Source organism: Ceratotherium simum, chromosome 13, assembly GCF_057802395.1.
Source record: "Ceratotherium simum simum isolate JZ-2026a chromosome 13, ASM5780239v1, whole genome shotgun sequence".
In the NCBI taxonomy this organism is placed as follows: Eukaryota; Metazoa; Chordata; class Mammalia; order Perissodactyla; family Rhinocerotidae; genus Ceratotherium; species Ceratotherium simum.
The window spans coordinates 50,153,284-50,170,366 of NC_141912.1; the positions used below are offsets into that span (position 1 = coordinate 50,153,284).

General features: G+C 37.5%; 1 long non-coding RNA gene across 2 annotated transcripts in view; it reads right to left on the bottom strand.

Annotated features, from left to right (window-relative positions):
- The window catches only part of LOC147915724 (uncharacterized), a 301,160-nt gene extending 295,358 nt beyond the window's left edge, over window positions 1–5,802 (bottom strand). For both annotated transcript variants that reach the window (XR_015554142.1, XR_015554143.1), the window contains exon 1: window positions 5,712–5,802. This is a non-coding gene — a long non-coding RNA (uncharacterized LOC147915724). The remainder of the gene's footprint in view (window positions 1–5,711) is intronic.
- Window positions 5,803–17,083: the final 11,281 nt, after the last annotated feature.

A 17,083-nucleotide genomic window follows, 5' to 3' on the forward strand; every position in this document is an offset into this window, starting at 1 on the left:
GGCAACTGAACCTTCTTTTGCAAATAAAGCAGAGCTGATAAATGATCTTATTTCACAGAACTAGGGGCAAGTTTCTTTGTGTCTTTCTGAATTCAAATTCTTAAAATGAATATCTTCAATCATGGGAAAAATTGAATGTATTGAGTTTTATTATTAACTTAAGTGGTATAGAGTCAAGACTATAAAATATGTTAAAAAAACAAAACACTACATGGTTTTGCTGAAAATGAATGAACGTATTTACGAAAACTGTGTCATTCTTCCTGAAATGTATTCTTATTCTCTCTCTCTCTCTCTGGCTGTAGCCTCAGAGCCAAGTATAACACTCTAGCTGCATGAGCCATATAGCCACTTTCTTCCCTGGAATGTTAATCTGTTCTTGTTGGAATCAGCAGCCCCAAGAGGATTACTTCCTGGCTTGTCTCATTGGAAACACTATTGTCTCTTTCCTACCTCTGGTGTACTGGAAATACTCAGAAGGGATAGATGTACCACCACTGAGATTCCCCACATTTTCTTATGATGTTACCCCATGTGAATATAAAAGATTTGGTTTCAATCTAAACAAAAACTGGAAAGGGAATAGGCAAATACCTTTGTTTGTTGATGTACATGTTCTTTCTAATTTCTAGCTAAAATTTACCTCTGCTTCTTCTTTCAAGAAATAAATGGATTAGGCAAAATGTCCTCCAATGTCCTTCTAATTGTAACATGATTATTATGAAGTCTTTGTGGTTCTTTTGTCCTTGAGGAACTCATTTAATTCATAAACACTATTACCTTTGCTTTCATATGGACATGTGAATTTAAGTCTAGGCAAACATAGGGGAAGATTATTACATAAACATAGAAAAGTTGTTTGTCTTACTTAAAATATAACAAAAGCAAATATTTTAAAAAAATCTGGAGGCTTCCAAGGCAGTTTTAAACGTCCATATCAGAGATGGCACATACTTTATAAAAATATTTTCATCCTGTTGGTTTGTTACAGAACCAAGATAGTGTGATGGTGAATTACATCTACACGTTTCACGTCTGTCTCTCCTACTGAGTTATTAATAAACATGACACCATGAGTACTGCATTGTTAATACTCAGCTTGGTCTATGGAGCTCAGAAAAATGCTCTTCTCAAATTCACACAGAACATTTTTAAATAGATTACATTCCAGACACTGCATTTGCCAATGAAAAATGTATATCTACACCAAAATCCAGCTTCTTTGGAAGAAATAACAAAATCAATCTTCCATAACAACAAAACTAGTTTCAACCAATCTTGAAATTTATCCTGATATGAGAAGCTGGTAATTTCTTAGTATACCTGAACAATTCATCTACTTGGGAAATGTCGAGTGGGGAAAAAAAGGTATATAATGATATTCAATACCTAAACAATTCACTTATGGTTAGATTTATTTGTACTCTTATTCTTGTATTCTTATTTGAATATACAAAATTAACAGTAAAAATAGCATGCTTGTATACTTTCAGCACAATACATTAGATTAATATCATCTAGAGGACAAAGTTTTCATCCTCCCATAGTGAACCTGGAGAACTTCAAAATAAGAGATAACACTTTTAACTAAAAAGAGCTATTATCATAAGTAATAAGCATCTAAAGGGACCCGGATTAGGAATAAAAAGATTTAGAAAGTTATTTTATTTTTCCAGTTTATATTCTTTTAAAGGCTGCATTTAGAATCAAAGAAGGGAAGCTCAAAGCAGATAAGTAGCTTTGTTTCAATAGGACATTGGATTGGTTAATGGATTGAAGAGAAAAAAAAGCTCATCTACTTATAAAATGTAGAAACTCAATTCATGTAAAAATCACGGGCAGCTCACAAACTGTATCTCAATGAGATCATTCAATGTCATTTGAATGTTGGGATTCTCTAACCAGATATATCCAAGCAATCACATCAATAGCTAAGAAACAAAGAACCAAGGAAAAGTAACCAGTCCTGATAATCAAAATAATAGGTGATGTATATAGAAGAAAAAAATAGTGGGAACAAAATATGGTCAGAATATACGAGAAGAAACCACAATTGAAGACAAATTCAATCTCATTGAACAGGAATTCTCAGAATGAGATACTTTGAAACTTTAAAGTCCACACTTATAGATTTATTGTATTATTTTATGTTTAGTTTTCCAAATATTTAATATATTTTATGTACACCTAATTATCTATGAAGTTACTAATTTTTCGTCAAAGCAACTCACTTTATGACAATGTAAGTAATTTTATCATAATTTTTTTAAATGTTCAATGCACTTCAACTCAATCATTGACTTATGATATTCTCAGTTTTCTAATAAAATTAACTCCTACAAGTCAAAATCATTTTTTTTTCAAAGTGATGAAGAACTTGTTTAGGATGAGAATATTTAACAAACGACAGAGAGTTTTACTGTCTAGCAAGAACACACCAAGGTTTTTTCAATGTATGGGAGTTTATCTAAGACTAGAGAGAGCTCCTTTGGATTGAGAAAGAAAATGTTTCATCAATAACTCAGCATATACTTTTTTTGAGAATGTTCTACTTATAAAGTCAGGTACTAGGTACTTTGGCATATCCAAATTCTGCAGAGAGTGTGGATTAACAATGCAACTACAAGTGCCTGACCAAATGTAGGTCACATAGCAGATACCAAAAAGTTAAAACAAATTAAAATTCAATATAATATAATGTTATTACATTGTTCAATAAAATGTAATAGTATTTGTTTATTACAACTAAATATATTAAAAAATGAATACTTAATTATAAATTAAACTTCAGTGAATAGGAATTCTCAGAATTGAGTACTTTGAAACTTTTAAGTGTGTCCTTGAAGACTTATTGTATTATTTGGGTTTAGGGTGTTAAATTTTTAACACATTCCATTTGCATCTAATTATCACACAGTTGATCCTCATTTTTCGCAGATCTTGTATTTACAAATTTGCCTACTTGCTAAAATTTATTTTTAAGCCCCAAATCAATCAATACTCACAGCTGCTTTTATGGTCATTTGCAAACATGTGCACAGTGGCAAAAATTTTGAATCTTCTGACTCACACATTCCCAGTCTGCCTTCTTGTTTTAGCTCTCATACCATAAACGTGTCCTATTTATAGCATATTTACTGCCACTTATTTGGCACTTTTGTGCTTTTTGTTAAGGATTTCACTATTTAAAATGGTCCTCAACCATAGTACTGAAGACTTGTCTGGTGTTCCCAAGCACAGGAAGGCCATGATGTGCCTCATGGAGAAAATAAGTGCATTAGATAAGCTTCATTCAGACATGAGTTACAGTGCTGTTGGCCATATTCAATGTTAATGAATCAACAATGTATATTAAATAAAATGTCTTTAAACAAAAACACACATAAAACAAAGTTATGCATTGATCAGTTAACAAAAATGTGACCAGAGGCTCACAGGAACCTAACCCTGTATTTCCCTTAGGAGCAATGATTGGGTGTTTGCTAATCCAGTGTTTGTAGTGACTTCATAGAGCATAACTACTGCTAATAATGAGAATCGATTGTGTATGTATACACGTGTGTGTGTATATATATGCATGTGTATATGTGTGTGTGCATGTGTGTGTGTAGATTCTTCCTTTAAAATAAAACAAAACCCAGAAGTTATCAAAATTGAAAACTTCTTAAAATGTCTACTAACTGAGAAAATATTGTAGGGGAAAGCAAAAATAACATTAGGTTTTGATTGTGCATAATATTTTTAGCCATTGAAATTTCCATAAGGAGTGTTAGCACATGCAGTTAATTTGCATGAGAGGCAGCTGGAGCATATTGGCTCTTTCAAAGCCACTATGATTTATCAGCTCAATAATGCATGAGCTTAGACAAAGTTATACAACTGTCTGTATTTTTAACAAGGTGATGGAGTAAGAAATTTTCTGAAGCAGCCATTCCAGACCCAAGTGACTAAAACGAGGTTAGATCATTTACACAAACTGGAACACAATTTTACAGTCCTGTTTTATTTTTGGTCTCAGATCTTTTTTTTCCTGAAAATAATATTTTGTTTGGAGAAAGTGCCAGACTGACAAACAGACAGTCTGAGACATTGAATTTATGTGTTCCTATATGCTATTAGTACAACATGGAGTTAATTAAAATTTCACTAAAGTGACCTCTGGAATTACATTTATCTTGCATAGATGGCATTTGAGGAAGAATAACGATCTCTTTCTCTTTGTTTAATAAAATGTAATGACATTTATTTATTAAATCCTAAATTTCACTTGGCAAAAATGGCTTAAGGAAACGTTTCGTTTTTAGAGTCAAGTTTATGATTCTTGCCGAAGTTTGAGGAGAATGTAGGCAGACACCATCAAGAAGCCATTGTTATAATAGAGATATGGCTTACAAAAACGTCACACATGGACTCTGAGGTCAAAGGCAGCAATATGGAGAATAGAGAGGAAATGGTGAATTCAAAACATTTTAAATGAAAAATTAATTGATAGGACAACATGTAATGACTATTGGGATAAAAAAAGATGAATTATTTGAAGATTCAAAGTTTTTGTACGTAGGTGACTAGAAGAATAACTATTTGTTTTAGAGCTGATATAAAAGTTTGAATTTAGCTATTAAAACTCATTTTAGGCATTCACATCTACAGACATAAACTTTAATATCTAATATGCTAACTCTACAAGATAGAAATTACTTATCTTATTCTATACACTTATACCCTTTTTCCTCTGATAATATATAGGAAAAATGAAAATAAGAGATGAATTTCATGAGAAACATTTGTACCCAGTCATCCTGTCTGCCAGAATGTCTTGGATTGGCAGGGTGAAGCCAGGAACTGGTCCCATAGCCTCACACAGTAGGTGTGCTGATGTATGGCCAGGAATGACAGTAAGCCTCTCAGGGTAAAAGGCCACTGAAGTGTAAGGATAAATCAAGCATCAGGTTATAAAGTTTCTTTGTGTCATTTAGGTTAATCTTACTTTGAATACCAAGTCAGGTGACTGGTAAGGAAACCGGAAATTATTTACCACACAACAGCCACAAGACTAACTGGAGAAAACCTCCTCAACCGTTAGGTTTGGGGAGGCAGCCATACTGTCAGAGTTTAGAGTTAATAAGGTATATTAACTATAACCTTGTACAAACGCCTTATCTTATAGACGGGAAAGCTAAGAGTCAAAGTTGCGCATTTAGAGGGAGGAGTCAAGATGGCGGCGTAGGCAGACTCGGAACTCACCTCCTCCCGTGGACACAGCCAATTTACAACTACTCGTGGAAAAATTACCCCTGAGACAGAACTGAAAACTGGATGAGAGGAACTCCTGCAACAGCGGACAGTCCTAGCTGAGGTGGAAGAGGCGGAGACTCCCTTCCAGAGAGGAAAAACGCCGCCTTCACAAGCCGCCAGCTTCACGGCCACTGGGAGCAGCTCACAGGTACGCAGCCTCCCTGGAGACGCGGGGCCCTGAGCCGGGGAGCACCCCCGCTGTGGGCATATTGTGGACCCAGCACAATCGAGACCAGTGGCATAATATCTTACTGTGCCTGCTACTAAAACACTGGGGAGCACCCCCAGAAAACCCAGTTCACAAAGAAACTAAAACTGGCTCTTAAAGGGCCCACGCGCAAACTCACCCGTTTCAGGAAGTACCCTAAAATCACCAGAAAGAAAGGGGTACAGTGCTTTGGTGACAAGAGACTCACCTAATAGGCCCTGAGTGCATCTCGGTGAGGAGTGAGACCTCTCCAGGGACTGGGACATTGGCGGCGGCCATTGTTGTGGCCTGGTGTGGGCGTGCTGACACAGAAACAATTGGAGTTCTCCCTGAGGCCTGCTAGCCCAGGGTCTGCCCCACCCGCTAGAGCACCTATTTAATCCAGCTCAGCCAGGGCAGGCAGCCCACCCTAGAGACTGGCCCCACCCAACAACAAGACCTCAGGCAACGTGTGGGCCTGCATAGATTGGTGACTGGATTCTCTGCAGCCTGGCAACTGAGCTGACTTGAACAGGGCAGGGTGTGCACAAGGAGCGGGTGGAGAGTGTGGGGCGGTGGCAGAGTGTGTGGGGCTCCCGCCGTGGAGAGACTGGGTCCGCTTGGGGAGGTCGGGGCACTCACACAGAGCAGGACTGTGTTGACTGTGTGTGTGGACCTGTGGGCTGCAGGGCTTCTCAGCCGCAGAAGACTTGTACTTCTCAAAGACCCACATAGGAGGTTTGCTCCACCTTCCAAAACCTGAAACAATTGGGTGCTCCTGTGCCTGAGGCCAGCCCCACCCAGCTACAATCCTCAGAGAGGTGACAAGAGACCTAATAGGCTACAGGCTTACAGCAATTGTAAGGCCCTGAGCCTAACAACCTGCCACGCTGGGGGCCTACTCACTTAAAAGAAATACTGCAACACAAATGTGGTATTAGAACTTGCAGCCAACTGTGCTGGGGATCCCCACACCTGATAAAGAGACTGAAGGGCCCACAACAACTACAAGCAGCTGAGCATTACAACAGCTGGCCAGGAGCATAACTCAGCCTCCCTGGGCGCCTACAGGGAGAGCAAACAGGCCACAGCAGAAGGATACACGTAGCCCACATAGGGGTCACCCCTGGAACATTGAGAACTGAGGGAAGCACACTGCAGGTCTCCTAAGCCATAACTTACATAAGGTCACCTATCCAAGAGCAGGAGACGTAGCTGACCTACCTAATACGTAGACACAAGCACAGGGAAAGAGGCAAAATGAAGAGGCAAAAGAATATATTCCAAGTAAGGGAACAGGACAAAACCCCAGAAAAGGAACTAAGTGAAACAGAAATGAGCAACCTACCCGACAGAGAGTTCAAACTAAGAGTGTTAAGGATGCTCACTGATCTGGGGAGAAGAATAGATGAACTCAGTGAGAATGTCAACAAAGAAATGGAAGATATAAAAAAGAACCAATCAGAAATGAAGAATACAATACTGGAAATGAAAAATTCATTAGAGGGACTCAAAAGCAGAGTAGAGGATACAGAAGAATGGATCTGTGAGCTGGACGAAAGACTAGAAGAAATTACCCGAGGTGAACAGGTAAAAGAGAAAAGAATTAAAAAGAGTGAGGACAGTCTAAGGGACCTCTGGGACAACATCAAGCGCACTAACATCCGTGTTATAGGTGTCCCGGAAGAAGAAGAGTGAGACAAAGGGTCAGAGAATCTATTTCAAGAAATAATAGATGAAAACTTCCCTAACCTAAGGAAGGAAACAGACATCCAGGTACAGGAAGCACAGAGAGCCCCAAACAAGATAAACCCAAAGAGGCCCACACCAAGGCACATCATAATCAAAATGTCCAGAATTAAAGATAAAGAGAGAATCCTAAAAGCCGCAAGAGAATGTCAAGTTACGTACAAAGGAAACCCCATAAGGCTATCAGCTGACTTTTCTGCAGAAACCTTACAGGCTAGAAGAGAATGGCACGATATATTTAAAGTGCTAAAAGGAAAAAACTTACAGCCAAGAATACTCTACCCAGCAAGGTTATCATTCAAAATGGAAGGAGAGATCAAAATTTTCCCAGATAAGCAAAAATTAAAGGAGTTTGTCACCAAGAAACCAGTGCTACAAGAAATGTTAAAGGGACTGATTTAAGGGGAAAAGAGAAGACCACAAATAAGAAAAATTATCTATTTCCATGATTAGAACGTAATGGATACAAATGCACAACAAAGAGGTTAGATATGATAACAAGAACATGAGGGAGGAGGGGAGTTAAAGAGTACAGCTTTCAGACAGAGGTCAAACTAAAGTGACCATCAATTCTGTATAGAAGAAGAAAGGAACAGAGAAGAACTACTAATACACTGAGAAAGAAAAAAGTTAAAAAATGGCAGAAGTACATACTTATCAATAGCTACTTTAAACGTCAATGGACTAAATGCTCCAATTAAAAGGCATAGGGTGGCTGATTGGATAAAAAAACAAGACCCATATATATGCTGCATACAGGAGACACACTTCAGACCTAAAGACACTCACAAACTGAAAGTGAAGGGATGGAAAAAGATACTCCACGCAAATGGCAATGAAAAGAAAGCTGGGGTAGCAGTACTCATATCAGACAAAATAGACTTTAAAACAAAAACTGTAAAACGAGACAAAGAAGGGCATTACATAATGATCAAGGGAACAATCCAACAAGAGGATATAACACTTGTAAATATCTATGCACCCAATGTAGGTGCACCTAAATATATAAAGCAATTATTAACAGACATGAAAACAGAAATAGACAGTAACACAATAATAGTAGGGGACTTTAACACTCCACTTACACCAACAGATAGATCATCCAAACAGAAGATCAATAAGGAAACATTGGCCTTAAATGACACACTACAACAGATGGACCTAGTAGATATATACAGAGCATTCCATCCAAAAACCGAAGAATACACGTTCTTTTCAAAGGCACATGGAACATTCTCCAGGATTGATCACATATTAGGCCACAAAACAAGTCTCCATAAATTTAAGAAGATTGAAATAATACCAAGCATCTTTTCTGATCACAACGGTATGAAACTAGAAATCAACTATAGGAAGAAAATCAGAAAAGCCACAAATACGTGGAGATTAAACAAAATGCTACTGAACAACGACTGGGTTAAAGAAGAAATCAAAGAAGAAATCAAAAAATACCTGGAGACAAATGAAAATGAAAATACAACATGCCAGAATTTATGGGATACAGCAAAAGCAGTTCTAAGAGGGAAGTTTATAGCGATACAGGCCTATCTCAACAAACAAGAAAAATCTCAAATAAACAATCTAACAATGCACCTAAAGGAATTGGAAAAAGAAGAACAAACAAAGCCCAAAATCAGTAGAAGAAGGGAAATAATAAAAATCAGAGCCGAAATAAATGAAATAGAGACCAAAAACAATAGAAAAATTAATAAAACCAAGAGCTGGTTATTTGAAAAGATCAACAAAATAGACAAACCTTTAGCTAGACTCACGAAGAAAAAAAGAGAGAAGGCACAAATAAGTAAAATCAGAAATGAAAGAGGAGAGGTTACAACAGACACCTCAGAAATACAAACGATTATAAGAGAATACTATGAAAAGCTATATGCCAACCAATTCGACAATCTGGAAGAAATGGATAAATTCTTAGAATCATACAGCCTTCCAAAACTGGATCAAGAAGAAGTAGAGAATTTGAATAGACCAATCACCAGTAAGGAGATCGAAACAGTAATCACAAACCTCCCCAAAAATAAAAGTCCAGGACCAGACGGCTTCCCTGGGGAATTCTACCAAACATTCAAAGAAGACTTAATACCTATCCTTCTCAAACTCTCCCAAAAATTGAGGAGGGGGGGAAGCTCCCTAACTCATTCTACGAGGCCGACATTACCCTGATACCAAAACCAGACAAGGACAACACAAAAAAAGACAATTACAGGCCAATATCACTGATGAACATCGATGCGAAAATCCTCAACAAAATACTAGCAAATCGCATACAACAATACGTTAAAAAGATTATACACCATGATCAAGTGGGATTCATTCCAGGTATGCAGTGATGGTTTCACATTCGCAAATCAATCAACGTAATACACCACATTAATAAAATGAAGAACAAAAATCACATGATCATCTCAATAGATGCAGAGAAAGCATTTGACAAGATCCAGCATCCATTTATGATAAAAACCCTGAATAAAATGGGTATAGAAGGAAAGTACCTCAACATAATAAAGACCATATATGAGAAACCCACAGCTAATATCATCCTCAATGGTGAAAAACTGAAAGCTATCCCTCTAAGAACAGGAACCAGACAAGGATGCCCACTGTCACCACTCCTATTTAACATAGTATTGGAAGTCCTAGCCAGAGCAATCAGGCAAGAGAAAGAAATAAAATGGATCCAAATTGGAAAGGAAGAAGTGAAATTGTCACTATTTGCAGATGACATGATTTTATATATAGGAAACCCTAAAGAATCCACCAGAAAACTTTTAGAAGTAATAAACGAATATGGTAAAGTTGCAGGATACAAAATCAACATACAAAAATCAGTTGCATTTCTGTACACTAACAACGAAGTAGCAGAAAGAGAAATTAAGAATACCATCCCATTTACAATTGCAACAAAAAGAATAAAATACCTAGGAATAAACTTAACCAAAGAGGTGAAAGATCTGTACACCGAAAACTATAAAACATTTCTGAAAGAAATTGAAGAAGACACAAAGAAATGGAAAGATATTCCGTGCTCTTGGATTGGAAGAATTAACATAGTTAAGATGTCCATACTTCCTAAAGCCATCTATAGATTCAATGCAATCCCTATCAAAGTTCCAACAACACTTTTCACAGAAATAGAACAAAGAATCCTAAAATTTATATGGAACAACAAAAGACCCCGAATAGCTAAAGGAATCCTGAGAAAAAAGAACAAAGCTGGAGGTATCACACGCTGGAGGTATCACACTCCCTGATTTCAAAATATACTACAAAGCTATAGTAACCAAAACAGCATGGTACTGGCACAAAAACAGACACACAGATCAATGGAATAGAATCGAAAGCCCAGAAATAAACCCACACATCTATGGACAGCTAATCTTTGACAAAGGAGCCAAGAACATACAATGGGGAAAAAAAGTCTCTTCAACAAATGGTGTTGGGAAAACTGGATAGCCATATGCAAAAAAATTAAAGTAGACCCTTACCTTACACCATACACAAAAATTAACTCCAAATGGATTAAAGACTTGAATGTAAGACCTGAAACTGTGAAACTTCTAGAAGAAAACATAGGCAGTACGCTCTTCGACATCAGTCTTAGCAACATCTTCTCAAACACCACGTCTGACCGGGCAAGAGAAACAATAGAAAAAATAAACAAATGGGACTACATCAAACTAAAAATCTTCTGCACAGCAAAGGAAACCATCAACAAAACGAAAAGACAACCTAACAATTGGGAGAAGATATTTGCAAACCATACTTCTGATAATTGCTTAATCTCCAAAATATATAAAGAACTCATGCATCTTACCAACAAAAAAACTACCAACCCAATTAAAAAATGGGCAAATGACCTGAACAGACATTTCTCCAAAGAAGATATACAGATGGCCAACAGACACATGAAAAGATGTTCAAAATCATTAACTATCAGGGAAATGCAAATCAAAACTACAATGAGATATCACCTCACGCCCGTCAGAATGGCTATAATTAACAAGACAGGAAACAACATGTGTTGGAGAGGATGTGGAGAGAAGGGAACTCTCATACACTGCTGGTGGGAGTGCAAACTGGTGCAGCCACTATGGAAAACAGTATGGAGATTAGTCAAAAAATCAAGGATAGAACTACCATATGATCCAGCCATCCCACTGCTGGGTATTTATCCAGCAGTATATCCAGTGGGTATAAATACCCACTGCTGGGTATTTATCCAAAGAACTTGAAAACACCAATTTGTAAAGGTACATGCACCCCTGTGTTCATTGCAGCGTTATTCACAATAGCCAAGACTTGGAAGCAACCTAAGTGCCCATCAAGGGACGAATGGATAAAGAAGCTGTGGTATAAATACACAATGGAATACTACTCAGCCATAAGAAATGATGAAATCCAGCCATTTGTGACATCATGGATGGACATTGAGGGTATAATGCAAAGTGAAATAAGTCAGAGGGAGAAGGTCAAATACCACATGATTTCCTTCATTAAGTATTAGATAATAACAACAATAAACAAACACATAGGGACAGAGATTGGATTGGTGGTTAGCAGAGGGGAAGGGGTGAGGGAGGAGGGTGAAAGGGATGATTCGGTACATGTGTGTGGTGATGGGTTGTAATTAGTATTTTGGTGGTGAACATGATGTAATCTATGCAGAAATAGAAGTACAATGATGTACACCTGAAATTTTTACAATGTTATAAACCAATGTTACTGCAATAAACAAAAAATTAAAAAAAAAAAAAAAACAAAGTTGTGCATTTAATCAGTGCAGGGATTAAGATAGGAACCAAGTCCTCCAAGGTACCTTCTCAAAGTTAGATGACCTCTTTAAGAGATCAACCTCTCTCTAGACAAGCAGTTCTCAACCTTTTCTGTGCATCAGAAGCACCTGGAGGGCTTATTAAAACATAGACTGCTGGCTCCACCCCCAGACTTTCTCATTCCATAAGTCTGGGATGGGACATGGGATTTTAAATTTTGACAAGTTCCCTAAGGATGCTGATGCCGCTGGTCTGAGGAACACACTCTGAGAACCACTGCTCTAGACCTTCCAGTCTAATATTCCTCCCACTCCAACAAATTTCCCCTCAGGGAAAAATGGACCCTGCCCTGAAATGCCTAGGTACAATGCTCCAAAAAGAATATACAATCTGAGATATTGTGATAGCAAGGGCCTACAATCACACAGGTAGAGAAATTCTATCTACTCAGAAACCAAAGTGTATTTCACTAAGCACGTGTACGATATGGCTATTCTGAAATGATTCCTAAGAGCTGTGGATCATCTGCTTCCCATCCCACAGCAGAAACTTCTTGGGCTTTGAGCAAACTATTATTAGGATAGGTTTGGATGCAAATAAAGGTGACATCATTTATCTGCCTTTTCTCCCCCAAAATTGAAATAATATTACAACAATTATATAGTGGTAATATTGATTATCCAAAGTCTAGGTATGGAATTTTGCAAACAGAGATATATACAGAAAATGTCGTCAAGAGATAGTAAAGATGAGGGAGTAAATAGGGGCAACAGAGCTCCATTGGAATAGAACAACTCAATCCAAAAAGCGATTATTGTATAACCACTATGTACAAAGCACACATGTGATGCAGAGGGAGATGCTGAGGAGGCCTAGTTCTACCCTCAAGGAGCTTGCAGTAACTGACATCTTAAGGATATTAAAAAAAGATGCTGAATATAATATTACATATATGTGTGTGTATATGTTCACACACATTACACCGGGCAAATTTAAACAAGTTTCTCAAAATGAACATTGAAAAGGTTTTTGTGTGTATGCGTGTGTGGTGAAGATTAGCCCTGAACTAACATCTGTTGCCAATCCTCCTCTTTTTGCTGAGGAAGATCGGCCCTGGGCTAACATCCGTGCCCATCTTCCTCCCCTTTATATGTGGTGTGGCCACAGCATGGCTTGACAAGTGGTGAGCCGGTCCGCACCTGAGATCCGAACCCGCGAACACGCAAACCCCGGGCTGCCAAAGCGGAGTGCGTGAACTTAACCGCTATGCCACCAGGCTGGCCCCAGAAAGAGTTTTTAACAAATACAACATTCCCAGAAAGAAACAACAGTGGCAAATCTGGCATTCTGTAGAGTAATCATGATGAATTTTAATTGAAAAAGTCATACAGTACCAAAGGAGGGTCAGTATCTCTGAGTAAAAAGCAACAAAAATAGATTAGAAACTATTGCAGACTTTCAATGCTGTTTCAAACATTCTAGTTCTTATCTACTTGCATATCTACATCACCAGAAACTTGATATTTGGTCATTAATACTTTGAACTGCACAATTGTCTGTTTATCCCAAACTTCACGAGTAATGATCAAATCCAATCATGATTTGCTACATTTTACTTTAAAATATAGCTGCAAAATCATATAAAAAGCACATAGAATCCAATTTTTAATCAACTCTTTCACAATTAATTTAAAAGGCAATGATTCAGTAGAGTAAAACGACATCAAAGAATATTACATCGTGTGCCCTTCATTTAATGGAAGTACACTATGAATGCAAAGGTGTCTCTTGACATACATACATGAATTGCTTGATAGTACTATAGAAACAGACATAATTTCTTCCTGAGGTTGGAATCTGCCAGGGCCTTCTCTGTCTGTCATATGGAAGAACTGTGATGTTGAATATATTTACAAGAGCAAGAAAGCAATTCAGCACATACAGAAAAAAATTGCAAGCCAACTGTCAAAAGGAAAAATGCGCCTTACCCACTAGTCACAAAAGGACCTATCAGTATAACAAAAACAGTATCATCTATGAATGACAACAGTTTTAAATGTAAGGTAAAATGGAACTTTGCACAAATGTAGTGCTAGAAATTCTCTGAGTGCTAAAAGAGAAAAAAACAAGAACAAAAAGAAAAAACAAGCAAATTGAGAGGAAAGAAGAGGCTATCTTGAGGACAGTTGCCTGTCCAGACAGAGATCATGATGAAAGTTTCCACACTCACTTCTCCAGAAATAAATCTCTAATCTGCATATCTATGCTGTCCTCTCTCCAGGGCTAGTTCTGTATCTTTAAATGCCTTCCTAGATTTCCACTGGAATTTCTAGCAAGCCTCAAACTCAAAACAAAAGTATTCCTTTTGCTTCACTTAGCCAAACTGCCCATGACTTTGATTGTGTTATAGATGCCATAAGTATAGGTAAGCCTGAGTCACCTGGTTTGAAATATAGTGGCAGATGTATAATAACTAACCCTCTTACCAAGTATTATTCTCTTTTCAAATAGTATCAGTGAGCCTTGATCACTGTAGAATACTATCTGAATTCCTTAACATGGCATTCAGGGGCTTTTCCAACAATCTAATGCCAACACACTTTTCTCTTTTTTTTTTCCTTCCTCCTACTATTCTGTAGAAAGCTTGTGCCCTTATTCACTGTCTCCTTAAACTCCATGACACGTTCTCTTATTTATGGCATAATCCTTTGCCTAGAGTGTTTATCTTCACTCTTCTCTGAGGCTTTCTTTGCTCAATAATATAAAATCCTGCAGATAAAACAAATGAAATGAAGATGAAAAACATCTAATGAACTTAGTCATGAAAAGCTCATTGGTGGCCTTTGCCAGACCTATGTCAGCAGCAATTCAGAGGAAAGAGCTAGATGGCAGGGTTGAGGAATGAGTGGAAGACTGCAAACTAAAGATGTCAAGTACAGCTCAAGAATATCGTGAGAGACAGAAGGGAGGAAAAGTGGGTGAGAGCTAGAGCAGAGCATTGATTAAGGAAGAATATTTTTTCTTTTTTAAAATTGAAAACAATTGAACATATTTAAAGATTGATTCAAAAGAACAAATAGGGAAGAAATTGGAGATACAAAAATAAGGTTATAGATGGACCAAACACCAGAAAAGGTGGGAATGGATTGGAGCTAGAACACTGGGGAGAGGGTTAGTCTCAGGACAATACACCTTTTCCATTATTTCAGAAGATGAAGAAAAGTAGACACAGATAAATATAAATTACCAGAGGCTGGGTGTGGGGGAATGGGAGAGATGTTATTTAAGGGTACATACTTACAACTAGTAGATAAATAAGTCCTGGAGACCTAATACATAGTACAGTGATTATAGACAACAAAACTGTATTATAAACATTAAGCTTGCTAAAAGAGTAGATCTTAATTGTTCCCAACACTGGAAGAAATGATAATTATGTGACACAATAGATGTTAGCTAACCCTACAATGGCAATCATATTGCAATATAAATGTATCAAGTCAATATGTTGTACACCTTAAACTTACAGAATGTTGTACGTAAAAAATAGCTCAATAAAAAATAAATGTTACTGGAGGTTGAAGAAGTTAAGAAAATCCCACACCTAGTTGTTTCTAGGGTTTGTTTTTTGTTTTGTATTTTGTTGGTGGTAGTGGTGTTGGTTTTGTTTGTTTGTTTAGTTATTTTGAGAGTGATAGGAAGGCAGAAGGGTAGGTGCCTTTTGGAGAAGAGGGAAGATTTCAAAATTTAGCTATGGGAAATTAGTGAAGCAGTGCTTAAAAGACCCTATAGAAAACTTCTCAGACAGTGTCAAGGGACCAGTTGATGTTAAAGATCACGTGTTTATGTGTGGTGATTATTCTCCCATGGTACTCAGAAAAATTAGCACTCCGGATACAAAAGCTGGAAAGGTTGTCAGTAGGATCTATCTAAAATTGGATGTTTGGAATGATAAAAGAGAAAAAGAATTAAGAAATTTGGTGAGAGTGTTAGAAGCAATGTATCCTAGGCCAAAAAGAAAAATAATACAAGACTGCAAAGAGTTGATCAAACAAACAAACAAAAAACGAGATATCAACCACATAGAATACCAGGTATGATGAGACTAAAGAATTGAGACGTAGTCAATGACGTGTGGTCAGACATTTTCAGAAATAAAAGAGTTTCAGGTTCTGAAAAGATCCAGTCACTGAATTATCATTGCCAAATCTTATTCAGAACTCCACGTTTTTAACAGGGACTCGATATTTGATGGCTCTTCTCTCTCTGAAAACTGTCTGCTATACATATGGACCCTTCATAGAATATAAAATAAGATAAATATTTACTACATTGTGTTCATTCTTGGATCTTAACCGAAACCTGGATGCCTCCTTGGAAAGGTGAGGGGGAACTTTCTTCTCTCACAAAGCATGTACCTCAAAGTCAAGAGAGGAAATTGGTTATTGGTTTTCAGTCCTGCAGCCAGACCGCTAGTTTTCCTCTAATGCCTCAAAATCTACTCTTCTGAGGTCTTGTTATTCAACTATAGCACCTCCTTTGTATTCTCAGTCTAGTCACCCTACTCCCCAATTTCATTGACAAGTCTGATGCCTAATTTCCTCTATCTAAAATCTGGACAACATCCTAAGAGTATTTAGTATCAATTTGGATGCTTTTACCTACATACTGGACAGATCCTCAGTTACTTGAGGCTTCTATTCCCAAATAAGACCACTAAATCTTGTTGGTCAAAGCTGAGTTTATTAAATTTACTGGATCATGAGAAAACACTACCTTCATAGAGTCCTAACAGTACTCCAAAAGGGGGAAGAAATTGAAGGGTTTTTGTAAGATTTGGGGATCTGGGCTCAAGTGATTTAAGATGAGTCTTTCCAGAGGTTGCTAGTTGGGATGGGGCAAAATTTGTGACATAGTAGTTTTGTATCGGTGGACACAACAAGGCAAGGGTCTTGAAGCAAGTCTTGATGAACTGATTGTTGTCCTGATAAATATGCTATTAGTCCAGGTGAGAAACCTATTGTCCTGTTTAGATTGTTTCCCAGATAAGCACAATGTTTGCCTG